This window comes from Ascaphus truei, chromosome 4, assembly GCF_040206685.1.
Source record: "Ascaphus truei isolate aAscTru1 chromosome 4, aAscTru1.hap1, whole genome shotgun sequence".
Taxonomy (NCBI): Eukaryota; Metazoa; Chordata; class Amphibia; order Anura; family Ascaphidae; genus Ascaphus; species Ascaphus truei.
In genome coordinates this window covers 154,297,480-154,325,471 of record NC_134486.1, presented here as the reverse complement: position 1 = coordinate 154,325,471, position 27,992 = coordinate 154,297,480, and positions in this window count along the sequence as shown.

The window sequence follows — 27,992 nt, the reverse complement described above, 5'->3', positions numbered from 1 at the left end:
TTTATATATATACCCTTATACAGTACACCATTTTAATAAAAAATATCACAAAATTCTTCTAAGTCCCTCGGGAAGAGTGAAAGACGCGCACGTTCATTTTCAGAGCTCCTAGACCTTCCTATAAGAAGTTAGGCAAAAAGTAGCTTCGTAAAACGCTTAGGTTAAGTTTCAGAGTTGCTTCTAATGTACCGACGCTGGACTTAGACATAATTTCACTCTCACAACATTATGGCTGGTTGGAGACAGTCCGAACCACAAGTACCGGGTCCATGGTTCTGGGCGTATACTGGGGGGACGGGGGGGACTCCCATTAACCCCTGACTATACCGGGGATACGCTTATCACAATGCCTTTCTGGTCTGTGCTGAAGCAGGGCATTCTGGAAGCCAAGTGGCTTGACCTTAATTAGTGAGCCTGGTTACCCCCTCTCGGAACCACAGACTTAGAAATCGCCAGCTCATATACAGTGCATAAAATATATTTATATATATACCCTTATACACCATTTTAATAAAAAATATCACAAAATTCTTCTAAGTCCCTCGGGAAGAGTGAAAGACGCGCACGTTCATTTTCAGAGCTCCTAGACCTTCCCATAAGAAGTTAGCCAAAAAGTAGCTTCGAAAAACGCTTAGGTGAAGTTTCAGAGTTGCTTCTAATGTACCAAAGCTGGACTTAGACATAATTTCACTCTCACAACATTATGGCTGGTTGGAGACAGTCCGAACCACAAGTACCGGGTCCATGGTTCTGGGCGTATACTGGGGGGACGGGGACGACTCCCATTAACCCCTGACTATACCGGGGATACGCTTATCACAATGCCTTTCTGGTCTGTGCTGAAGCAGGGCATTCTGGCAGCCAAGTGGCTTGACCTTAATTAGTGAGCCTGGTTACCCCCTCTCGGAACCACAGACTTAGAAATCGCCAGCTCATATACAGTGCATAAAATATATTTATATATATACCCTTATACACCATTTTAATAAAAAATATCACAAAATTCTTCTAAGTCCCTCGGAAGAGTGAAAGACGCGCACGTTCATTTTCAGAGCTCCTAGACCTTCCTATAAGAAGTTAGCCAAAAAGTAGCTTCGAAAAACGCTTAGGTGAAGTTTCAGAGTTGCTTCTAATGTACCAAAGCTGGACTTAGACATAATTTCACTCTCACAACATTATGGCTGGTTGGAGACAGTCCGAACCACAAGTACCGGGTCCATGGTTCTGGGCGTATACTGGGGGGACGGGGACGACTCCCATTAACCCCTGACTATACCGGGGATACGCTTATCACAATGCCTTTCCTGTCTGTGCTGAAGCAGGGCATTCTGGCAGCCAAGTGGCTTGACCTTAATTAGTGAGCCTGGTTACCCCCTCTCGGAACAACAGACTTAGAAATCGCCAGCTCATATACAGTGCATAAAATATATTTATATATATACCCTTATACACCATTTTAATAAAAAATATCACAAAATTCTTCTAAGTCCCTCGGGAAGAGTGAAAGACGCGCACGTTCATTTTCAGAGCTCTTAGACCTTCCCATAAGAAGTTAGCCAAAAAGTAGCTTCGAAAAACGCTTAGGTTAAGTTTCAGAGTTGCTTCTAATGTACCGAAGCTGGACTTAGACATAATTTCACTCTCACAACATTATGGCTGGTTGGAGACAGTCCGAACCACAAGTACCGGGTCCATGGTTCTGGGCGTATACTGGGGGGACGGGGACGACTCCCATTAACCCCTGACTATACCGGGGATACGCTTATCACAATGCCTTTCTGGTCTGTGCTGAAGCAGGGCATTCTGGCAGCCAAGTGGCTTGACCTTTATTAGTGAGCCTGGTTACCCCCTCTCGGAACAACAGACTTAGAAATCGCCAGCTCATATACAGTGCATAAAATATATTTATATATATACCCTTATACACCATTTTAATAAAAAATATCACAAAATTCTTCTAAGTCCCTCGGGAAGAGTGAAAGACGCGCACATTCATTTTCAGAGCTCCTAGGCCTTCCCATAAGAAGTTAGCAAAAAAGTAGCTTCGAAAAACGCTTAGGTTAAGTTTCAGAGTTGCTTCTAATGTACCGAAGCTGGACTTTGACATAATTTCACTCTCACAACATTATGGCTGGTTGGAGACAGTCCGAACCACAAGTACCGGGTCCATGGTTCTGGGCGTATACTGGGGGGACGGGGACGACTCCCATTAACCCCTGACTATACCGGGGATACGCTTATCACAATGCCTTTCTGGTCTGTGCTGAAGCAGGGCATTCTGGCAGCCAAGTGGCTTGACCTTAATTAGTGAGCCTGGTTACCCCCTCTCGGAACCACAGACTTAGAAATCGCCAGCTCATATACAGTGCATAAAATATATTTATATATATACCCTTATACACCATTTTAATAAAAAATATCACAAAATTCTTCTAAGTCCCTCGGAAGAGTGAAAGACGCGCACGTTCATTTTCAGAGCTCCTAGACCTTCCTACAGTATAAGAAGTTAGCCAAAAAGTAGCTTCGAAAAACGCTTAGGTTAAGTTTCAGAGTTGCTTCTAATGTACCGAAGCTGGACTTAGACATAATTTCACTCTCACAACATTATGGCTGGTTGGAGACAGTCCGAACCACAAGTACCGGGTCCATGGTTCTGGGCGTATACTGGGGGGACGGGGGGGACTCCCATTAACCCCTGACTATACCGGGGATACGCTTATCACAATGCCTTTCTGGTCTGTGCTGAAGCAGGGCATTCTGGCAGCCAAGTGGCTTGACCTTAATTAGTGAGCCTGGTTACCCCCTCTCGGAACCACAGACTTAGAAATCGCCAGCTCATAAACAGTGCATAAAATATATTTATATATATACCCTTATACACCATTTTAATAAAAAATATCACAAAATTCTTCTAAGTCCCTCGGGAAGAGTGAAAGACGCGCACGTTCATTTTCAGAGCTCCTAGACCTTCCTATAAGAAGTTAGCCAAAAAGTAGCTTCGAAAAACGCTTAGTTTAAGTTTCAGAGTTGCTTCTAATGTACCGAAGCTGGACTTAGACATAATTTCACTCTCACAACATTATGGCTGGTTGGAGACAGTCCGAACCACAAGTCCCGGGTCCATGGTTCTGGGCGTATACTGGGGGGACGGGGACGACTCCCATTAACCCCTGACTATACCGGGGATACGCTTATTACAATGCCTTTCCGGTCTGTGCTGAAGCAGGGCATTCTGGCAGCCAAGTGGCTTGACCTTTATTAGTGAGCCTGGTTACCCCCTCTCGGAACCACAGACTTAGAAATCGCCAGCTCATATACAGTGCATAAAATATATTTATATATATACCCTTATACACCATTTTAATAAAAAATATCACAAAATTCTTCTAAGTCCCTCGGAAGAGTGAAAGACGCGCACGTTCATTTTCAGAGCTCCTAGACCTTCCTACAGTATAAGAAGTTAGCCAAAAAGTAGCTTCGAAAAACGCTTAGGTTAAGTTTCAGAGTTGCTTCTAATGTACCGAAGCTGGACTTAGACATAATTTCACTCTCACAACATTATGGCTGGTTGGAGACAGTCCGAACCACAAGTACCGGGTCCATGGTTCTGGGCGTATACTGGGGGGACGGGGGGGACTCCCATTAACCCCTGACTATACCGGGGATACGCTTATCACAATGCCTTTCTGGTCTGTGCTGAAGCAGGGCATTCTGGCAGCCAAGTGGCTTGACCTTAATTAGTGAGCCTGGTTACCCCCTCTCGGAACCACAGACTTAGAAATCGCCAGCTCATAAACAGTGCATAAAATATATTTATATATATACCCTTATACACCATTTTAATAAAAAATATCACAAAATTCTTCTAAGTCCCTCGGGAAGAGTGAAAGACGCGCACGTTCATTTTCAGAGCTCCTAGACCTTCCTATAAGAAGTTAGCCAAAAAGTAGCTTCGAAAAACGCTTAGTTTAAGTTTCAGAGTTGCTTCTAATGTACCGAAGCTGGACTTAGACATAATTTCACTCTCACAACATTATGGCTGGTTGGAGACAGTCCGAACCACAAGTCCCGGGTCCATGGTTCTGGGCGTATACTGGGGGGACGGGGACGACTCCCATTAACCCCTGACTATACCGGGGATACGCTTATTACAATGCCTTTCCGGTCTGTGCTGAAGCAGGGCATTCTGGCAGCCAAGTGGCTTGACCTTTATTAGTGAGCCTGGTTACCCCCTCTCGGAACAACAGACTTAGAAATCGCCAGCTCATATACAGTGCATAAAATATATTTATATATATACCCTTATACACCATTTTAATAAAAAATATCACAAAATTCTTCTAAGTCCCTCGGGAAGAGTGAAAGACGCGCACGTTCATTTTCAGAGCTCTTAGACCTTCCCATAAGAAGTTAGCCAAAAAGTAGCTTCGAAAAACGCTTAGGTTAAGTTTCAGAGTTGCTTCTAATGTACCGAAGCTGGACTTAGACATAATTTCACTCTCACAACATTATGGCTGGTTGGAGACAGTCCGAACCACAAGTACCGGGTCCATGGTTCTGGGCGTATACTGGGGGGACGGGGACGACTCCCATTAACCCCTGACTATACCGGGGATACGCTTATCACAATGCCTTTCTGGTCTGTGCTGAAGCAGGGCATTCTGGCAGCCAAGTGGCTTGACCTTTATTAGTGAGCCTGGTTACCCCCTCTCGGAACAACAGACTTAGAAATCGCCAGCTCATATACAGTGCATAAAATATATTTATATATATACCCTTATACACCATTTTAATAAAAAATATCACAAAATTCTTCTAAGTCCCTCGGGAAGAGTGAAAGACGCGCACGTTCATTTTCAGAGTTCCTAGACCTTCCTATAAGAAGTTAGCCAAAAAGTAGCTTCGAAAAACGCTTAGGTTAAGTTTCAGAGTTGCTTCTAATGTACCGAAGCTGGACTTAGACATAATTTCACTCTCACAACATTATGGCTGGTTGGAGACAGTCCGAACCACAAGTACCAGGTCCATGGTTCTGGGCGTATACTGGGGGGACGGGGACGACTCCCATTAACCCCTGACTATACCGGGGATACGCTTATCACAATGCCTTTCTGGTCTGTGCTGAAGCAGGGCATTCTGGCAGCCAAGTGGCTTGACCTTAATTAGTGAGCATGGTTACCCCCTCTCGGAACCACAGACTTAGAAATCGCCAGCTCATAAACAGTGCATAAAATATATTTATATATATACAGTACCCTTATACACCATTTTAATAAAAAATATCACAAAATTCTTCTAAGTCCCTCGGGAAGAGTGAAAGACGCGCACGTTCATTTTCAGAGCTCCTAGACCTTCCTATAAGAAGTTAGCCAAAAAGTAGCTTCGAAAAACGCTTAGTTTAAGTTTCAGAGTTGCTTCTAATGTACCGAAGCTGGACTTAGACATAATTTCACTCTCACAACATTATGGCTGGTTGGAGACAGTCCGAACCACAAGTACCGGGTCCATGGTTCTGGGCGTATACTGGGGGGACGTGGACGACTCCCATTAACCCCTGACTATACCGGGGATACGCTTATTACAATGCCTTTCCGGTCTGTGCTGAAGCAGGGCATTCTGGCAGCCAAGTGGCTTGACCTTTATTAGTGAGCCTGGTTACCCCCTCTCGGAACAACAGACTTAGAAATCGCCAGCTCATATACAGTGCATAAAATATATTTATATATATACCCTTATACACCATTTTAATAAAAAATATCACAAAATTCTTCTAAGTCCCTCGGGAAGAGTGAAAGACGCGCACGTTCATTTTCAGAGCTCCTACACCTTCCTATAAGAAGTTAGCCAAAAAGTAGCTTCGAAAAACGCTTAGGTGAAGTTTCAGAGTTGCTTCTAATGTACCAAAGCTGGACTTAGACATAATTTCACTCTCACAACATTATGGCTGGTTGGAGACAGTCCGAACCACAAGTACCGGGTCCATGATCTGGGCGTATACTGGGGGGACGGGGACGACTCCCATTAACCCCTGACTATACCGGGGATACGCTTATCACAATGCCTTTCTGGTCTGTGCTGAAGCAGGGCATTCTGGCAGCCAAGTGGCTTGACCTTAATTAGTGAGCCAGGTTACCCCCTCTCGGAACCACAGACTTAGAAATCGCAAGCTCATATACAGTGCATAAAATATATTTATATATATACCCTTATACACCATTTTAATAAAAAATATCACAAAATTCTTCTAAGTCCCTCGGGAAGAGTGAAAGACGCGCACGTTCATTTTCAGAGCTCCTAGACCTTCCTATAAGAAGTTAGCCAAAAAGTAGCTTCGAAAAACGCTTAGGTTAAGTTTCAGAGTTGCTTCTAATGTACCGAAGCTGGACTTAGACATAATTTCACTCTCACAACATTATGGCTGGTTGGAGACAGTCCGAACCACAAGTACCGGGTCCATGGTTCTGGGCGTATACTGGGGGGACGGGGACGACTCCCATTAACCCCTGACTATACCGGGGATACGCTTATCACAATGCCTTTCTGGTCTGTGCTGAAGCAGGGCATTCTGGCAGCCAAGTGGCTTGACCTTAATTAGTGAGCCTGGTTACCCCCTCTCGGAACCACAGACTTAGAAATCGCCAGCTCATATACAGTGCATAAAATATATTTATATATATACCCTTATACACCATTTTAATAAAAAATATCACAAAATTCTTCTAAGTCCCTCGGAAGAGTGAAAGACGCGCACGTTCATTTTCAGAGCTCCTAGACCTTCCTATAAGAAGTTAGCCAAAAAGTAGCTTCGAAAAACGCTTAGGTGAAGTTTCAGAGTTGCTTCTAATGTACCGAAGCTGGACTTAGACATAATTTCACTCTCACAACATTATGGCTGGTTGGAGACAGTCCGAACCACAAGTACCGGGTCCATGGTTCTGGGCGTATACTGGGGGGACGGGGACGACTCCCATTAACCCCTGACTATACCGGGGATACGCTTATCACAATGCCTTTCTGGTCTGTGCTGAAGCAGGGCATTCTGGCAGCCAAGTGGCTTGACCTTAATTAGTGAGCCTGGTTACCCCCTCTCGGAACCACAGACTTAGAAATCGCCAGCTCATATACAGTGCATAAAATATATTTATATATATACCCTTATACACCATTTTAATAAAAAATATCACAAAATTCTTCTAAGTCCCTCGGAAGAGTGAAAGACGCGCACGTTCATTTTCAGAGCTCCTAGACCTTCCTATAAGAAGTTAGCCAAAAAGTAGCTTCGAAAAACGCTTAGGTGAAGTTTCAGAGTTGCTTCTAATGTACCAAAGCTGGACTTAGACATAATTTCACTCTCACAACATTATGGCTGGTTGGAGACAGTCCGAACCACAAGTACCGGGTCCATGGTTCTGGGCGTATACTGGGGGGACGGGGACGACTCCCATTAACCCCTGACTATACCGGGGATACGCTTATCACAATGCCTTTCTGGTCTGTGCTGAAGCAGGGCATTCTGGCAGCCAAGTGGCTTGACCTTAATTAGTGAGCCAGGTTACCCCCTCTCGGAACCACAGACTTAGAAATCGCAAGCTCATATACAGTGCATAAAATATATTTATATATATACCCTTATACACCATTTTAATAAAAAATATCACAAAATTCTTCTAAGTCCCTCGGGAAGAGTGAAAGACGCGCACGTTCATTTTCAGAGCTCCTAGACCTTCCTATAAGAAGTTAGCCAAAAAGTAGCTTCGAAAAACGCTTAGGTTAAGTTTCAGAGTTGCTTCTAATGTACCGAAGCTGGACTTAGACATAATTTCACTCTCACAACATTATGGCTGGTTGGAGACAGTCCGAACCACAAGTACCGGGTCCATGGTTCTGGGCGTATACTGGGGGGACGGGGACGACTCCCATTAACCCCTGACTATACCGGGGATACGCTTATCACAATGCCTTTCTGGTCTGTGCTGAAGCAGGGCATTCTGGCAGCCAAGTGGCTTGACCTTAATTAGTGAGCCTGGTTACCCCCTCTCGGAACCACAGACTTAGAAATCGCCAGCTCATATACAGTGCATAAAATATATTTATATATATACCCTTATACACCATTTTAATAAAAAATATCACAAAATTCTTCTAAGTCCCTCGGAAGAGTGAAAGACGCGCACGTTCATTTTCAGAGCTCCTAGACCTTCCTATAAGAAGTTAGCCAAAAAGTAGCTTCGAAAAACGCTTAGGTGAAGTTTCAGAGTTGCTTCTAATGTACCAAAGCTGGACTTAGACATAATTTCACTCTCACAACATTATGGCTGGTTGGAGACAGTCCGAACCACAAGTACCGGGTCCATGGTTCTGGGCGTATACTGGGGGGACGGGGACGACTCCCATTAACCCCTGACTATACCGGGGATACGCTTATCACAATGCCTTTCTGGTCTGTGCTGAAGCAGGGCATTCTGGCAGCCAAGTGGCTTGACCTTTATTAGTGAGCCTGGTTACCCCCTCTCGGAACAACAGACTTAGAAATCGCCAGCTCATATACAGTGCATAAAATATATTTATATATATACCCTTATACACCATTTTAATAAAAAATATCACAAAATTCTTCTAAGTCCCTCGGGAAGAGTGAAAGACGCGCACGTTCATTTTCAGAGCTCCTAGACCTTCCTACAGTATAAGAAGTTAGCCAAAAAGTAGCTTCGAAAAACGCTTAGGTTAAGTTTCAGAGTTGCTTCTAATGTACCGAAGCTGGACTTAGACATAATTTCACTCTCACAACATTATGGCTGGTTGGAGACAGTCCGAACCACAAGTACCGGGTCCATGGTTCTGGGCGTATACTGGGGGGACGGGGGGGACTCCCATTAACCCCTGACTATACCGGGGATACGCTTATCACAATGCCTTTCTGGTCTGTGCTGAAGCAGGGCATTCTGGCAGCCAAGTGGCTTGACCTTAATTAGTGAGCCTGGTTACCCCCTCTCGGAACCACAGACTTAGAAATCGCCAGCTCATAAACAGTGCATAAAATATATTTATATATATACCCTTATACACCATTTTAATAAAAAATATCACAAAATTCTTCTAAGTCCCTCGGGAACAGTGAGAGACGCGCACGTTCATTTTCAGAGCTCCTAGACCTTCCTATAAGAAGTTAGCCAAAAAGTAGCTTCGAAAAACGCTTAGTTTAAGTTTCAGAGTTGCTTCTAATGTACCGAAGCTGGACTTAGACATAATTTCACTCTCACAACATTATGGCTGGTTGGAGACAGTCCGAACCACAAGTCCCGGGTCCATGGTTCTGGGCGTAAACTGGGGGGACCGGGACGACTCCCATTAACCCCTGACTATACCGGGGATACGCTTATCACAATGCCTTTCTGGTCTGTGCTGAAGCAGGGCATTCTGGCAGCCAAGTGGCTTGACCTTTATTAGTGAGCCTGGTTACCCCCTCTCGGAACCACAGACTTAGAAATCGCCAGCTCATATACAGTGCATAAAATATATTTATATATATATACCCTTATACACCATTTTAATAAAAAATATCACAAAATTCTTCTAAGTCCCTCGGGAAGAGTGAAAGACGCGCACGTTCATTTTCAGAGCTCTTAGACCTTCCCATAAGAAGTTAGCCAAAAAGTAGCTTCGAAAAACGCTTAGGTTAAGTTTCAGAGTTGCTTCTAATGTACCGAAGCTGTACTTAGACATAATTTCACTCTCACAACATTATGGCTGGTTGGAGACAGTCCGAACCACAAGTACCGGGTCCATGGTTCTGGGCGTATACTGGGGGGACGGGGACGACTCCCATTAACCCCTGACTATACCGGGGATACGCTTATCACAATGCCTTTCTGGTCTGTGCTGAAGCAGGGCATTCTGGCAGCCAAGTGGCTTGACCTTTATTAGTGAGCCTGGTTACCCCCTCTCGGAACAACAGACTTAGAAATCGCCAGCTCATATACAGTGCATAAAATATATTTATATATATACCCTTATACACCATTTTAATAAAAAATATCACAAAATTCTTCTAAGTCCCTCGGAAGAGTGAAAGACGCGCACGTTCATTTTCAGAGCTCCTAGACCTTCCTATAAGAAGTTAGCCAAAAAGTAGCTTCGAAAAACGCTTAGGTGAAGTTTCAGAGTTGCTTCTAATGTACCAAAGCTGGACTTAGACATAATTTCACTCTCACAACATTATGGCTGGTTGGAGACAGTCCGAACCACAAGTACCGGGTCCATGGTTCTGGGCGTATACTGGGGGGACGGGGACGACTCCCATTAACCCCTGACTATACCGGGGATACGCTTATCACAATGCCTTTCTGGTCTGTGCTGAAGCAGGGCATTCTGGCAGCCAAGTGGCTTGACCTTAATTAGTGAGCCAGGTTACCCCCTCTCGGAACCACAGACTTAGAAATCGCAAGCTCATATACAGTGCATAAAATATATTTATATATATACCCTTATACACCATTTTAATAAAAAATATCACAAAATTCTTCTAAGTCCCTCGGGAAGAGTGAAAGACGCGCACGTTCATTTTCAGAGCTCCTAGACCTTCCTATAAGAAGTTAGCCAAAAAGTAGCTTCGAAAAACGCTTAGGTTAAGTTTCAGAGTTGCTTCTAATGTACCGAAGCTGGACTTAGACATAATTTCACTCTCACAACATTATGGCTGGTTGGAGACAGTCCGAACCACAAGTACCGGGTCCATGGTTCTGGGCGTATACTGGGGGGACGGGGACGACTCCCATTAACCCCTGACTATACCGGGGATACGCTTATCACAATGCCTTTCTGGTCTGTGCTGAAGCAGGGCATTCTGGCAGCCAAGTGGCTTGACCTTAATTAGTGAGCCTGGTTACCCCCTCTCGGAACCACAGACTTAGAAATCGCCAGCTCATATACAGTGCATAAAATATATTTATATATATACCCTTATACACCATTTTAATAAAAAATATCACAAAATTCTTCTAAGTCCCTCGGAAGAGTGAAAGACGCGCACGTTCATTTTCAGAGCTCCTAGACCTTCCTATAAGAAGTTAGCCAAAAAGTAGCTTCGAAAAACGCTTAGGTGAAGTTTCAGAGTTGCTTCTAATGTACCAAAGCTGGACTTAGACATAATTTCACTCTCACAACATTATGGCTGGTTGGAGACAGTCCGAACCACAAGTACCGGGTCCATGGTTCTGGGCGTATACTGGGGGGACGGGGACGACTCCCATTAACCCCTGACTATACCGGGGATACGCTTATCACAATGCCTTTCTGGTCTGTGCTGAAGCAGGGCATTCTGGCAGCCAAGTGGCTTGACCTTTATTAGTGAGCCTGGTTACCCCCTCTCGGAACAACAGACTTAGAAATCGCCAGCTCATATACAGTGCATAAAATATATTTATATATATACCCTTATACACCATTTTAATAAAAAATATCACAAAATTCTTCTAAGTCCCTCGGGAAGAGTGAAAGACGCGCACGTTCATTTTCAGAGCTCCTAGACCTTCCTACAGTATAAGAAGTTAGCCAAAAAGTAGCTTCGAAAAACGCTTAGGTTAAGTTTCAGAGTTGCTTCTAATGTACCGAAGCTGGACTTAGACATAATTTCACTCTCACAACATTATGGCTGGTTGGAGACAGTCCGAACCACAAGTACCGGGTCCATGGTTCTGGGCGTATACTGGGGGGACGGGGGGGACTCCCATTAACCCCTGACTATACCGGGGATACGCTTATCACAATGCCTTTCTGGTCTGTGCTGAAGCAGGGCATTCTGGCAGCCAAGTGGCTTGACCTTAATTAGTGAGCCTGGTTACCCCCTCTCGGAACCACAGACTTAGAAATCGCCAGCTCATAAACAGTGCATAAAATATATTTATATATATACCCTTATACACCATTTTAATAAAAAATATCACAAAATTCTTCTAAGTCCCTCGGGAACAGTGAAAGACGCGCACGTTCATTTTCAGAGCTCCTAGACCTTCCTATAAGAAGTTAGCCAAAAAGTAGCTTCGAAAAACGCTTAGTTTAAGTTTCAGAGTTGCTTCTAATGTACCGAAGCTGGACTTAGACATAATTTCACTCTCACAACATTATGGCTGGTTGGAGACAGTCCGAACCACAAGTCCCGGGTCCATGGTTCTGGGCGTATACTGGGGGGACGGGGACGACTCCCATTAACCCCTGACTATACCGGGGATACGCTTATTACAATGCCTTTCCGGTCTGTGCTGAAGCAGGGCATTCTGGCAGCCAAGTGGCTTGACCTTTATTAGTGAGCCTGGTTACCCCCTCTCGGAACAACAGACTTAGAAATCGCCAGCTCATATACAGTGCATAAAATATATTTATATATATACCCTTATACACCATTTTAATAAAAAATATCACAAAATTCTTCTAAGTCCCTCGGGAAGAGTGAAAGACGCGCACGTTCATTTTCAGAGCTCCTAGACCTTCCTATAAGAAGTTAGCCAAAAAGTAGCTTCGAAAAACGCTTAGGTTAAGTTTCAGAGTTGCTTCTAATGTACCAAAGCTGGACTTAGACATAATTTCACTCTCACAACATTATGGCTGGTTGGAGACAGTCCGAACCACAAGTACCGGGTCCATGGTTCTGGGCGTAAACTGGGGGGACCGGGACGACTCCCATTAACCCCTGACTATACCGGGGATACGCTTATCACAATGCCTTTCTGGTCTGTGCTGAAGCAGGGCATTCTGGCAGCCAAGTGGCTTGACCTTTATTAGTGAGCCTGGTTACCCCCTCTCGGAACCACAGACTTAGAAATCGCCAGCTCATATACAGTGCATAAAATATATTTATATATATATACCCTTATACACCATTTTAATAAAAAATATCACAAAATTCTTCTAAGTCCCTCGGGAAGAGTGAAAGACGCGCACGTTCATTTTCAGAGCTCTTAGACCTTCCCATAAGAAGTTAGCCAAAAAGTAGCTTCGAAAAACGCTTAGGTTAAGTTTCAGAGTTGCTTCTAATGTACCGAAGCTGTACTTAGACATAATTTCACTCTCACAACATTATGGCTGGTTGGAGACAGTCCGAACCACAAGTACCGGGTCCATGGTTCTGGGCGTATACTGGGGGGACGGGGACGACTCCCATTAACCCCTGACTATACCGGGGATACGCTTATCACAATGCCTTTCTGGTCTGTGCTGAAGCAGGGCATTCTGGCAGCCAAGTGGCTTGACCTTTATTAGTGAGCCTGGTTACCCCCTCTCGGAACAACAGACTTAGAAATCGCCAGCTCATATACAGTGCATAAAATATATTTATATATATACCCTTATACACCATTTTAATAAAAAATATCACAAAATTCTTCTAAGTCCCTCGGGAAGAGTGAAAGACGCGCACGTTCATTTTCAGAGTTCCTAGACCTTCCTATAAGAAGTTAGCCAAAAAGTAGCTTCGAAAAACGCTTAGGTTAAGTTTCAGAGTTGCTTCTAATGTACCGAAGCTGGACTTAGACATAATTTCACTCTCACAACATTATGGCTGGTTGGAGACAGTCCGAACCACAAGTACCAGGTCCATGGTTCTGGGCGTATACTGGGGGGACGGGGACGACTCCCATTAACCCCTGACTATACCGGGGATACGCTTATCACAATGCCTTTCTGGTCTGTGCTGAAGCAGGGCATTCTGGCAGCCAAGTGGCTTGACCTTAATTAGTGAGCATGGTTACCCCCTCTCGGAACCACAGACTTAGAAATCGCCAGCTCATAAACAGTGCATAAAATATATTTATATATATACAGTACCCTTATACTGTACACCATTTTAATAAAAAATATCACAAAATTCTTCTAAGTCCCTCGGGAAGAGTGAAAGACGCGCACGTTCATTTTCAGAGCTCCTAGACCTTCCTATAAGAAGTTAGCCAAAAAGTAGCTTCGAAAAACGCTTAGTTTAAGTTTCAGAGTTGCTTCTAATGTACCGAAGCTGGACTTAGACATAATTTCACTCTCACAACATTATGGCTGGTTGGAGACAGTCCGAACCACAAGTACCGGGTCCATGGTTCTGGGCGTATACTGGGGGGACGGGGACGACTCCCATTAACCCCTGACTATACCGGGGATACGCTTATTACAATGCCTTTCCGGTCTGTGCTGAAGCAGGGCATTCTGGCAGCCAAGTGGCTTGACCTTTATTAGTGAGCCTGGTTACCCCCTCTCGGAACAACAGACTTAGAAATCGCCAGCTCATATACAGTGCATAAAATATATTTATATATATACCCTTATACACCATTTTAATAAAAAATATCACAAAATTCTTCTAAGTCCCTCGGGAAGAGTGAAAGACGCGCACGTTCATTTTCAGAGCTCCTACACCTTCCTATAAGAAGTTAGCCAAAAAGTAGCTTCGAAAAACGCTTAGGTGAAGTTTCAGAGTTGCTTCTAATGTACCAAAGCTGGACTTAGACATAATTTCACTCTCACAACATTATGGCTGGTTGGAGACAGTCCGAACCACAAGTACCGGGTCCATGGTTCTGGGCGTAAACTGGGGGGACCGGGACGACTCCCATTAACCCCTGACTATACCGGGGATACGCTTATCACAATGCCTTTCTGGTCTGTGCTGAAGCAGGGCATTCTGGCAGCCAAGTGGCTTGACCTTTATTAGTGAGCCTGGTTACCCCCTCTCGGAACCACAGACTTAGAAATCGCCAGCTCATATACAGTGCATAAAATATATTTATATATATACCCTTATACACCATTTTAATAAAAAATATCACAAAATTCTTCTAAGTCCCTCGGGAAGAGTGAAAGACGCGCACGTTCATTTTCAGAGCTCTTAGACCTTCCCATAAGAAGTTAGCCAAAAAGTAGCTTCGAAAAACGCTTAGGTTAAGTTTCAGAGTTGCTTCTAATGTACCGAAGCTGGACTTAGACATAATTTCACTCTCACAACATTATGGCTGGTTGGAGACAGTCCGAACCACAAGTACCGGGTCCATGGTTCTGGGCGTATACTGGGGGGACGGGGACGACTCCCATTAATCCCTGACTATACCGGGGATACGCTTATTACAATGCCTTTCCGGTCTGTGCTGAAGCAGGGCATTCTGGCAGCCAAGTGGCTTGACCTTTATTAGTGAGCCTGGTTACCCCCTCTCGGAACCACAGACTTAGAAATCGCCAGCTCATATACAGTGCATAAAATATATTTATATATATATACCCTTATACACCATTTTAATAAAAAATATCACAAAATTCTTCTAAGTACCTCGGGAAGAGTGAAAGACGCGCACGTTCATTTTCAGAGCTCTTAGACCTTCCCATAAGAAGTTAGCCAAAAAGTAGCTTCGAAAAACGCTTAGGTTAAGTTTCAGAGTTGCTTCTAATGTACCGAAGCTGGACTTAGACATAATTTCACTCTCACAACATTATGGCTGGTTGGAGACAGTCCGAACCACAAGTACCGGGTCCATGGTTCTGGGCGTATACTGGGGGGACGGGGACGACTCCCATTAACCCCTGACTATACCGGGGATACGCTTATCACAATGCCTTTCTGGTCTGTGCTGAAGCAGGGCATTCTGGCAGCCAAGTGGCTTGACCTTAATTAGTGAGCATGGTTACCCCCTCTCGGAACCACAGACTTAGAAATCGCCAGCTCATAAACAGTGCATAAAATATATTTATATATATACAGTACCCTTATACACCATTTTAATAAAAAATATCACAAAATTCTTCTAAGTCCCTCGGGAAGAGTGAAAGACGCGCACGTTCATTTTCAGAGCTCCTAGACCTTCCTATAAGAAGTTAGCCAAAAAGTAGCTTCGAAAAACGCTTAGTTTAAGTTTCAGAGTTGCTTCTAATGTACCGAAGCTGGACTTAGACATAATTTCACTCTCACAACATTATGGCTGGTTGGAGACAGTCCGAACCACAAGTACCGGGTCCATGGTTCTGGGCGTATACTGGGGGGACGGGGACGACTCCCATTAACCCCTGACTATACCGGGGATACGCTTATTACAATGCCTTTCCGGTCTGTGCTGAAGCAGGGCATTCTGGCAGCCAAGTGGCTTGACCTTTATTAGTGAGCCTGGTTACCCCCTCTCGGAACAACAGACTTAAAATCGCCAGCTCATATACAGTGCATAAAATATATTTATATATATACCCTTATAAACCATTTTAATAAAAAATATCACAAAATTCTTCTAAGTCCCTCGGGAAGAGTGAAAGACGCGCACGTTCATTTTCAGAGCTCCTACACCTTCCTATAAGAAGTTAGCCAAAAAGTAGCTTCGAAAAACGCTTAGGTTAAGTTTCAGAGTTGCTTCTAATGTACCAAAGCTGGACTTAGACATAATTTCACTCTCACAACATTATGGCTGGTTGGAGACAGTCCGAACCACAAGTACCGGGTCCATGGTTCTGGGCGTAAACTGGGGGGACCGGGACGACTCCCATTAACCCCTGACTATACCGGGGATACGCTTATCACAATGCCTTTCTGGTCTGTGCTGAAGCAGGGCATTCTGGCAGCCAAGTGGCTTGACCTTTATTAGTGAGCCTGGTTACCCCCTCTCGGAACCACAGACTTAGAAATCGCCAGCTCATATACAGTGCATAAAATATATTTATATATATACCCTTATACACCATTTTAATAAAAAATATCACAAAATTCTTCTAAGTCCCTCGGGAAGAGTGAAAGACGCGCACGTTCATTTTCAGAGCTCTTAGACCTTCCCATAAGAAGTTAGCCAAAAAGTAGCTTCGAAAAACGCTTAGGTTAAGTTTCAGAGTTGCTTCTAATGTACCGAAGCTGGACTTAGACATAATTTCACTCTCACAACATTATGGCTGGTTGGAGACAGTCCGAACCACAAGTACCGGGTCCATGGTTCTGGGCGTATACTGGGGGGACGGGGACGACTCCCATTAATCCCTGACTATACCGGGGATACGCTTATCACAATGCCTTTCTGGTCTGTGCTGAAGCAGGGCATTCTGGCAGCCAAGTGGCTTGACCTTAATTAGTGAGCCTGGTTACCCCCTCTCGGAACCACAGACTTAGAAATCGCCAGCTCATATACAGTGCATAAAATATATTTATATATATACCCTTATACACCATTTTAATAAAAAATATCACAAAATTCTTCTAAGTCCCTCGGGAAGAGTGAAAGACGCGCACGTTCATTTTCAGAGCTCCTAGGCCTTCCCATAAGAAGTTAGCAAAAAAGTAGCTTCGAAAAACGCTTAGGTTAAGTTTCAGAGTTGCTTCTAATGTACCGAAGCTGGACTTTGACATAATTTCACTCTCACAACATTATGGCTGGTTGGAGACAGTCCGAACCACAAGTACCGGGTCCATGGTTCTGGGCGTATACTGGGGGGACGGGGACGACTCCCATTAACCCCTGACTATACCGGGGATACGCTTATCACAATGCCTTTCTGGTCTGTGCTGAAGCAGGGCATTCTGGCAGCCAAGTGGCTTGACCTTAATTAGTGAGCCTGGTTACCCCCTCTCGGAACCACAGACTTAGAAATCGCCAGCTCATATACAGTGCATAAAATATATTTATATATATACCCTTATACACCATTTTAATAAAAAATATCACAAAATTCTTCTAAGTACCTCGGGAAGAGTGAAAGACGCGCACGTTCATTTTCAGAGCTCCTAGACCTTCTAATAAGAAGTTAGCCAAAAAGTAGCTTCGAAAAACGCTTAGGTTAAGTTTCAGAGTTGCTTCTAATGTACCGAAGCTGGACTTAGACATAATTTCACTCTCACAACATTATGGCTGGTTGGAGACAGTCCGAACCACAAGTACCGGGTCCATGGTTCTGGGCGTATACTGGGGGGACGGGGACGACTCCCATTAACCCCTGACTATACCGGGGATACGCTTATCACAATGCCTTTCTGGTCTGTGCTGAAGCAGGGCATTCTGGCAGCCAAGTGGCTTGACCTTAATTAGTGAGCCTGATTACCCCCTCTCGGAACCACAGACTTAGAAATCGCCAGCTCATATACAGTGCATAAAATATATTTATATATATACCCTTATACACCATTTTAATAAGAAATATCACAAAATTCTTCTACAGTAAGTACCTCGGGAAGAGTGAAAGACGCGCACGTTCATTTTCAGAGCTCCTAGACCTTCCTATAAGAAGTTAGCCAAAAAGTAGCTTCGAAAAACGCTTAGGTTAAGTTTCAGAGTTGCTTCTAATGTACCAAAGCTGGACTTAGACATAATTTCACTCTCACAACATTATGGCTGGTTGGAGACAGTCCGAACCACAAGTACCGGGTCCATGGTTCTGGGCGTAAACTGGGGGGACCGGGACGACTCCCATTAACCCCTGACTATACCGGGGATACGCTTATCACAATGCCTTTCTGGTCTGTGCTGAAGCAGGGCATTCTGGCAGCCAAGTGGCTTGACCTTTATTAGTGAGCCTGGTTACCCCCTCTCGGAACCACAGACTTAGAAATCGCCAGCTCATATACAGTGCATAAAATATATTTATATATATACCCTTATACACCATTTTAATAAAAAATATCACAAAATTCTTCTAAGTCCCTCGGGAAGAGTGAAAGACGCGCACGTTCATTTTCAGAGCTCTTAGACCTTCCCATAAGAAGTTAGCCAAAAAGTAGCTTCGAAAAACGCTTAGGTTAAGTTTCAGAGTTGCTTCTAATGTACCGAAGCTGGACTTAGACATAATTTCACTCTCACAACATTATGGCTGGTTGGAGACAGTCCGAACCACAAGTACCGGGTCCATGGTTCTGGGCGTATACTGGGGGGACGGGGACGACTCCCATTAACCCCTGACTATACCGGGGATACGCTTATTACAATGCCTTTCCGGTCTGTGCTGAAGCAGGGCATTCTGGCAGCCAAGTGGCTTGACCTTTATTAGTGAGCCTGGTTACCCCCTCTCGGAACAACAGACTTAGAAATCGCCAGCTCATATACAGTGCATAAAATATATTTATATATATACCCTTATACACCATTTTAATTAAAAATATCACAAAATTCTTCTAAGTCCCTCGGGAAGAGTGAAAGACGCGCACGTTCATTTTCAGAGCTCCTACACCTTCCTATAAGAAGTTAGCCAAAAAGTAGCTTCGAAAAACGCTTAGGTTAAGTTTCAGAGTTGCTTCTAATGTACCAAAGCTGGACTTAGACATAATTTCACTCTCACAACATTATGGCTGGTTGGAGACAGTCCGAACCACAAGTACCGGGTCCATGGTTCTGGGCGTAAACTGGGGGGACCGGGACGACTCCCATTAACCCCTGACTATACCGGGGATACGCTTATCACAATGCCTTTCTGGTCTGTGCTGAAGCAGGGCATTCTGGCAGCCAAGTGGCTTGACCTTTATTAGTGAGCCTGGTTACCCCCTCTCGGAACCACAGACTTAGAAATCGCCAGCTCATATACAGTGCATAAAATATATTTATATATATACCCTTATACACCATTTTAATAAAAAATATCACAAAATTCTTCTAAGTCCCTCGGGAAGAGTGAAAGACGCGCACGTTCATTTTCAGAGCTCTTAGACCTTCCCATAAGAAGTTAGCCAAAAAGTAGCTTCGAAAAACGCTTAGGTTAAGTTTCAGAGTTGCTTCTAATGTACCGAACCTGGACTTAGACATAATTTCACTCTCACAACATTATGGCTGGTTGGAGACAGTCCGAACCACAAGTACCGGGTCCATGGTTCTGGGCGTATACTGGGGGGACGGGGACGACTCCCATTAATCCCTGACTATACCGGGGATACGCTTATCACAATGCCTTTCTGGTCTGTGCTGAAGCAGGGCATTCTGGCAGCCAAGTGGCTTGACCTTAATTAGTGAGCCTGGTTACCCCCTCTCGGAACCACAGACTAAGAAATCGCCAGCTCATATACAGTGCATAAAATATATTTATATATATACCCTTATACACCATTTTAATAAAAAATATCACAAAATTCTTCTAAGTCCCTCGGGAAGAGTGAAAGACGCGCACGTTCATTTTCAGAGCTCCTAGGCCTTCCCATAAGAAGTTAGCAAAAAAGTAGCTTCGAAAAACGCTTAGGTTAAGTTTCAGAGTTGCTTCTAATGTACCGAAGCTGGACTGACATAATTTCACTCTCACAACATTATGGCTGGTTGGAGACAGTCCGAACCACAAGTACCGGGTCCATGGTTCTGGGCGTATACTGGGGGGACGGGGACGACTCCCATTAACCCCTGACTATACCGGGGATACGCTTATCACAATGCCTTTCTGGTCTGTGCTGAAGCAGGGCATTCTGGCAGCCAAGTGGCTTGACCTTAATTAGTGAGCCTGGTTACCCCCTCTCGGAACCACAGACTTAGAAATCGCCAGCTCATATACAGTGCATAAAATATATTTATATATATACCCTTATACACCATTTTAATAAAAAATATCACAAAATTCTTCTAAGTACCTCGGGAAGAGTGAAAGACGCGCACGTTCATTTTCAGAGCTCCTAGACCTTCCTATAAGAAGTTAGCCAAAAAGTAGCTTCGAAAAACGCTTAGGTTAAGTTTCAGAGTTGCTTCTAATGTACCAAAGCTGGACTTAGACATAATTTCACTCTCACAACATTATGGCTGGTTGGAGACAGTCCGAACCACAAGTACCGGGTCCATGGTTCTGGGCGTAAACTGGGGGGACCGGGACGACTCCCATTAACCCCTGACTATACCGGGGATACGCTTATCACAATGCCTTTCTGGTCTGTGCTGAAGCAGGGCATTCTGGCAGCCAAGTGGCTTGACCTTTATTAGTGAGCCTGGTTACCCCCTCTCGGAACCACAGACTTAGAAATCGCCAGCTCATATACAGTGCATAAAATATATTTATATATATACCCTTATACACCATTTTAATAAAAAATATCACAAAATTCTTCTAAGTCCCTCGGGAAGAGTGAAAGACGCGCACGTTCATTTTCAGAGCTCTTAGACCTTCCCATAAGAAGTTAGCCAAAAAGTAGCTTCGAAAAACGCTTAGGTTAAGTTTCAGAGTTGCTTCTAATGTACCGAAGCTGGACTTAGACATAATTTCACTCTCACAACATTATGGCTGGTTGGAGACAGTCCGAACCACAAGTACCGGGTCCATGGTTCTGGGCGTATACTGGGGGGGACGGGGACGACTCCCATTAATCCCTGACTATACCGGGGATACGCTTATCACAATGCCTTTCTGGTCTGTGCTGAAGCAGGGCATTCTGGCAGCCAAGTGGCTTGACCTTAATTAGTGAGCCTGGTTACCCCCTCTCGGAACCACAGACTTAGAAATCGCCAGCTCATATACAGTGCATAAAATATATTTATATATATACCCTTATACACCATTTTAATAAAAAATATCACAAAATTCTTCTAAGTCCCTCGGGAAGAGTGAAAGACGCGCACGTTCATTTTCAGAGCTCCTAGGCCTTCCCATAAGAAGTTAGCAAAAAAGTAGCTTCGAAAAACGCTTAGGTTAAGTTTCAGAGTTGCTTCTAATGTACCAAAGCTGGACGTAGACATAATTTCACTCTCACAACATTATGGCTGGTTGGAGACAGTCCGAACCACAAGTACCGGGTCCATGGTTCTGGGCGTATACTGGGGGGACGGGGGGGACTCCCATTAACCCCTGACTATACCGGAGATACGCTTATCACAATGCCTTTCTGGTCTGTGCTGAAGCAGGGCATTCTGGCAGCCAAGTGGCTTGACCTTTATTAGTGAGCCTGGTTACCCCCTCTCGGAACCACAGACTTAGAAATTTCCTGCTCATATACAGTGCATAAAATATATTTATATATATACCCTTATACACCATTTTAATAAAAAATATCACAAAATTCTTCTAAGTCCCTCGGGAAGAGTGAAAGATGCGCACGTTCATTTTCAGAGCTTCTAGACCTTCCCATAAGAAGTTAGCCAAAAAGTAGATTCGAAAAACGCTTAGGTTAAGTTTCAGAGTTGCTTCTAATGTACCGAAGCTGGACTTAACATACTGTAATTTCACTCTCACAACATTATGGCTGGTTGGAGACAGTCCGAACCACAAGTACCGGGTCCATGGTTCTGGGCGTATACTGGGGGGACGGGGGGGACTCCCATTAACCCCTGACTATACCGGGGATACGCTTATCACAATGCCTTTCTGGTCTGTGCTGAAGCAGGGCATTCTGGCAGCCAAGTGGCTTGACCTTAATTAGTGAGCCTGGTTACCCCCTCTCGGAACCACAGACTTAGAAATCGCCAGCTCAAATACAGTGCATAAAATATATTTATATATATACCCTTATACACCATTTTAATAAAAAATATCACAAAATTATTCTAAGTACCTCGGGAAGAGTGAAAGACGCGCACGTTCATTTTCAGAGCTCCTAGACCTTCTAATAAGAAGTTAGCCAAAAAGTAGCTTCGAAAAACGCTTAGGTGAAGTTTCAGAGTTGCTTCTAATGTACCAAAGCTGGACTTAGACATAATTTCACTCTCACAACATTATGGCTGGTTGGAGACAGTCCGAACCACAAGTACCGGGTCCATGGTTCTGGGCGTATACTGGGGGGACGGGGACGACTCCCATTAACCCCTGACTATACCGGGGATACGCTTATCACAATGCCTTTCTGGTCTGTGCTGAAGCAGGGCATTCTGGCAGCCAAGTGGCTTGACCTTTATTAGTGAGCCTGGTTACCCCCTCTCGGAACAACAGACTTAGAAATCGCCAGCTCATATACAGTGCATAAAATATATTTATATATATACCCTTATACACCATTTTAATAAAAAATATCACAAAATTCTTCTAAGTCCCTCGGGAAGAGTGAAAGACGCGCACGTTCATTTTCAGAGCTCCTAGACCTTCCTATAAGAAGTTACTGTAGCCAAAAAGTAGCTTCGAAAAACGCTTAGGTTAAGTTTCAGAGTTGCTTCTAATGTACCAAAGCTGGACGTAGACATAATTTCACTCTCACAACATTATGGCTGGTTGGAGACAGTCCGAACCACAAGTACCGGGTCCATGGTTCTGGGCGTATACTGGGGAGACGGGGGGGACTCCCATTAACCCCTGACTATACCGGGGATACGCTTATCACAATGCCTTTCTGGTCTGTGCTGAAGCAGGGCATTCTGGCAGCCAAGTGGCTTGACCTTTATTAGTGAGCCTGGTTACCCCCTCTCGGAACCACAGACTTAGAAATTTCCTGCTCATATACAGTGCATAAAATATATTTATATATATACCCTTATACACCATTTTAATAAAAAATATCACAAAATTCTTCTAAGTCCCTCGGGAAGAGTGAAAGATGCGCACGTTCATTTTCAGAGCTTCTAGACCTTCCCATAAGAAGTTAGCCAAAAAGTAGCTTCGAAAAACGCTTAGGTTAAGTTTCAGAGTTGCTTCTAATGTACCGAAGCTGGACTTAACATACTGTAATTTCACTCTCACAACATTATGGCTGGTTGGAGACAGTCCGAACCACAAGTACCGGGTCCATGGTTCTGGGCGTATACTGGGGGGACGGGGGGGACTCCCATTAACCCCTGACTATACCGGGGATACGCTTATCACAATGCCTTTCTGGTCTGTGCTGAAGCAGGGCATTCTGGCAGCCAAGTGGCTTGACCTTAATTAGTGAGCCTGGTTACCCCCTCTCGGAACCACAGACTTAGAAATCGCCAGCTCATATACAGTGCATAAAATATATTTATATATATACCCTTATACACCATTTTAATAAAAAATATCACAAAATTCTTCTAAGTCCCTCGGGAAGAGTGAAAGATGCGCACGTTCATTTTCAGAGCTCCTAGACCTTCCCATAAGAAGTTAGCCAAAAAGTAGCTTCGAAAAACGCTTAGGTGAAGTTTCAGAGTTGCTTCTAATGTACCAAAGCTGGACTTAGACATAATTTCACTCTCACAACATTATGGCTGGTTGGAGACAGTCCGAACCACAAGTACCGGGTCCATGGTTCTGGGCGTATACTGGGGGGACGGGGACGACTCCCATTAACCCCTGACTATACCGGGGATACGCTTATCACAATGCCATTCTGGTCTGTGCTGAAGCAGGGCATTCTGGCAGCCAAGTGGCTTGACCTTTATTAGTGAGCCTGGTTACCCCCTCTCGGAACCACAGACTTAGAAATCGCCAGCTCATATACAGTGCATAAAATATATTTATATATATATACCCTTATACACCATTTTAATAAAAAATATCACAAAATTCTTCTAAGTCCCTCGGGAAGAGTGAAAGACGCGCACGTTAATTTTGAGAGCTCCTAAACCTTCCTATAAGAAGTTAGCCAAAAAGTAGCTTCGAAAAACGCTTAGGTTAAGTTTCAGAGTTGCTTCTAATGTACCAAAGCTGGACTTAGACATAATTTCACTCTCACAACATTATGGCTGGTTGGAGACAGTCCGAACCACAAGTACCGGGTCCATGGTACTGGGCGTATACTGGGGGGACGGGGGGGACTCCCATTAACCCCTGACTATACCGGGGATACGCTTATCACAATGCCTTTCTGGTCTGTGCTGAAGCAGGGCATTCTGGCAGCCAAGTGGCTTGACCTTAATTAGTGAGCCTGGTTACCCCCTCTTGGAACCACAGACTTAGAAATCGCCAGCTCATATACAGTGCATAAAATATATTTATATATATACCCTTATACACCATTTTAATAAAAAATATCACAAAATTCTTCTAAGTCCCTCGGGAAGAGTGAAAGATGCGCACGTTCATTTTCAGAGCTCCTAGACCTTCCCATAAGAAGTTAGCCAAAAAGTAGCTTCGAAAAACGCTTAGGTGAAGTTTCAGAGTTGCTTCTAATGTACCAAAGCTGGACTTAGACATAATTTCACTCTCACAACATTATGGCTGGTTGGAGACAGTCCGAACCACAAGTACCGGGTCCATGGTTCTGGGCGTATACTGGGGGGACGGGGGGGACTCCCATTAACCCCTGACTATACCGGGGATACGCTTATCACAATGCCTTTCTGGTCTGTGCTGAAGCAGGGCATTCTGGCAGCCAAGTGGCTTGACCTTTATTAGTGAGCCTGGTTACCCCCTCTCGGAACCACAGACTTAGAAATTTCCTGCTCATATACAGTGCATAAAATATATTTATATATATACCCTTATACACCATTTTAATAAAAAATATCACAAAATTCTTCTAAGTCCCTCGGGAAGAGTGAAAGATGCGCACGTTCATTTTCAGAGCTTCTAGACCTTCCCATAAGAAGTTAGCCAAAAAGTAGCTTCGAAAAACCCTTAGGTTAAGTTTCAGAGTTGCTTCTAATGTACCGAAGCTGGACTTAACATACTGTAATTTCACTCTCACAACATTATGGCTGGTTGGAGACAGTCCGAACCACAAGTACCGGGTCCATGGTTCTGGGCGTATACTGGGGGGACGGGGGGGACTCCCATTAACCCCTGACTATACCGGGGATACGCTTATCACAATGCCTTTCTGGTCTGTGCTGAAGCAGGGCATTCTGGCAGCCAAGTGGCTTGACCTTTATTAGTGAGCCTGGTTACCCCCTCTCGGAACCACAGACTTAGAAATTTCCTGCTCATATACAGTGCATAAAATATATTTATATATATACCCTTATACACCATTTTAATAAAAAATATCACAAAATTCTTCTAAGTCCCTCGGGAAGAGTGAAAGATGCGCACGTTCATTTTCAGAGCTTCTAGACCTTCCCATAAGAAGTTAGCCAAAAAGTAGCTTCGAAAAACGCTTAGGTTAAGTTTCAGAGTTGCTTCTAATGTACCGAAGCTGGACTTAACATACTGTAATTTCACTCTCACAACATTATGGCTGGTTGGAGACAGTCCGAACCACAAGTACCGGGTCCATGGTTCTGGGCGTATACTGGGGGGACGGGGACGACTCCCATTAACCCCTGACTATACCGGGGATACGCTTATCACAATGCCTTTCTGGTCTGTGCTGAAGCAGGGCATTCTGGCAGCCAAGTGGCTTGACCTTTATTAGTGAGCCTGGTTACCCCCTCTCGGAACAACAGACTTAGAAATCGCCAGCTCATATACAGTGCATAAAATATATTTATATATATACCCTTATACACCATTTTAAGAAAAAATATCACAAAATTCTTCTAAGTCCCTCGGGAAGAGTGAAAGACGCGCACGTTCATTTTCAGAGCTCCTAGACCTTCCTATAAGAAGTTAGCCAAAAAGTAGCTTCGAAAAACGCTTAGGTTAAGTTTCAGAGTTGCTTCTAATGTACCAAAGCTGGACGTAGACATAATTTCACTCTCACAACATTATGGCTGGTTGGAGACAGTCCGAACCACAAGTACCGGGTCCATGGTTCTGGGCGTATACTGGGGGGACGGGGGGGACTCCCATTAACCCCTGACTATACCGGGGATACGCTTATCACAATGCCTTTCTGGTCTGTGCTGAAGCAGGGCATTCTGGCAGCCAAGTGGCTTGACCTTTATTAGTGAGCCTGGTTACCCCCTCTCGGAACCACAGACTTAGAAATTTCCTGCTCATATACAGTGCATAAAATATATTTATATATATACCCTTATACACCATTTTAATAAAAAATATCACAAAATTCTTCTAAGTCCCTCGGGAAGAGTGAAAGATGCGCACGTTCATTTTCAGAGCTTCTAGACCTTCCCATAAGAAGTTAGCCAAAAAGTAGCTTCGAAAAACGCTTAGGTTAAGTTTCAGAGTTGCTTCTAATGTACCGAAGCTGGACTTAACATACTGTAATTTCACTCTCACAACATTATGGCTGGTTGGAGACAGTCCGAACCACAAGTACCGGGTCCATGGTTCTGGGCGTATACTGGGGGGACGGGGACGACTCCCATTAACCCCTGACTATACCGGGGATACGCTTATCACAATGCCTTTCTGGTCTGTGCTGAAGCAGGGCATTCTGGCAGCCAAGTGGCTTGACCTTTATTAGTGAGCCTGGTTACCCCCTCTCGGAACAACAGACTTAGAAATCGCCAGCTCATATACAGTGCATAAAATATATTTATATATATACCCTTATACACCATTTTAATAAAAAATATCACAAAATTCTTCTAAGTCCCTCGGGAAGAGTGAAAGACGCGCACGTTCATTTTCAGAGCTCCTAGACCTTCCTATAAGAAGTTAGCCAAAAAGTAGCTTCGAAAAACGCTTAGGTTAAGTTTCAGAGTTGCTTCTAATGTACCAAAGCTGGACGTAGACATAATTTCACTCTCACAACATTATGGCTGGTTGGAGACAGTCCGAACCACAAGTACCGGGTCCATGGTTCTGGGCGTATACTGGGGGGACGGGGGGGACTCCCATTAACCCCTGACTATACCGGGGATACGCTTATCACAATGCCTTTCTGGTCTGTGCTGAAGCAGGGCATTCTGGCAGCCAAGTGGCTTGACCTTTATTAGTGAGCCTGGTTACCCCCTCTCGGAACCACAGACTTAGAAATTTCCTGCTCATATACAGTGCATAAAATATATTTATATATATACCCTTATACACCATTTTAATAAAAAATATCACAAAATTCTTCTAAGTCCCTCGGGAAGAGTGAAAGATGCGCACGTTCATTTTCAGAGCTTCTAGACCTTCCCATAAGAAGTTAGCCAAAAAGTAGCTTCGAAAAACGCTTAGGTTAAGTTTCAGAGTTGCTTCTAATGTACCGAAGCTGGACTTAACATACTGTAATTTCACTCTCACAACATTATGGCTGGTTGGAGACAGTCCGAACCACAAGTACCGGGGCCATGGTTCTGGGCGTATACTGGGGGGACGGGGGGGACTCCCATTAACCCCTGACTATACCGGGGATACGCTTATCACAATGCCTTTCTGGTCTGTGCTGAAGC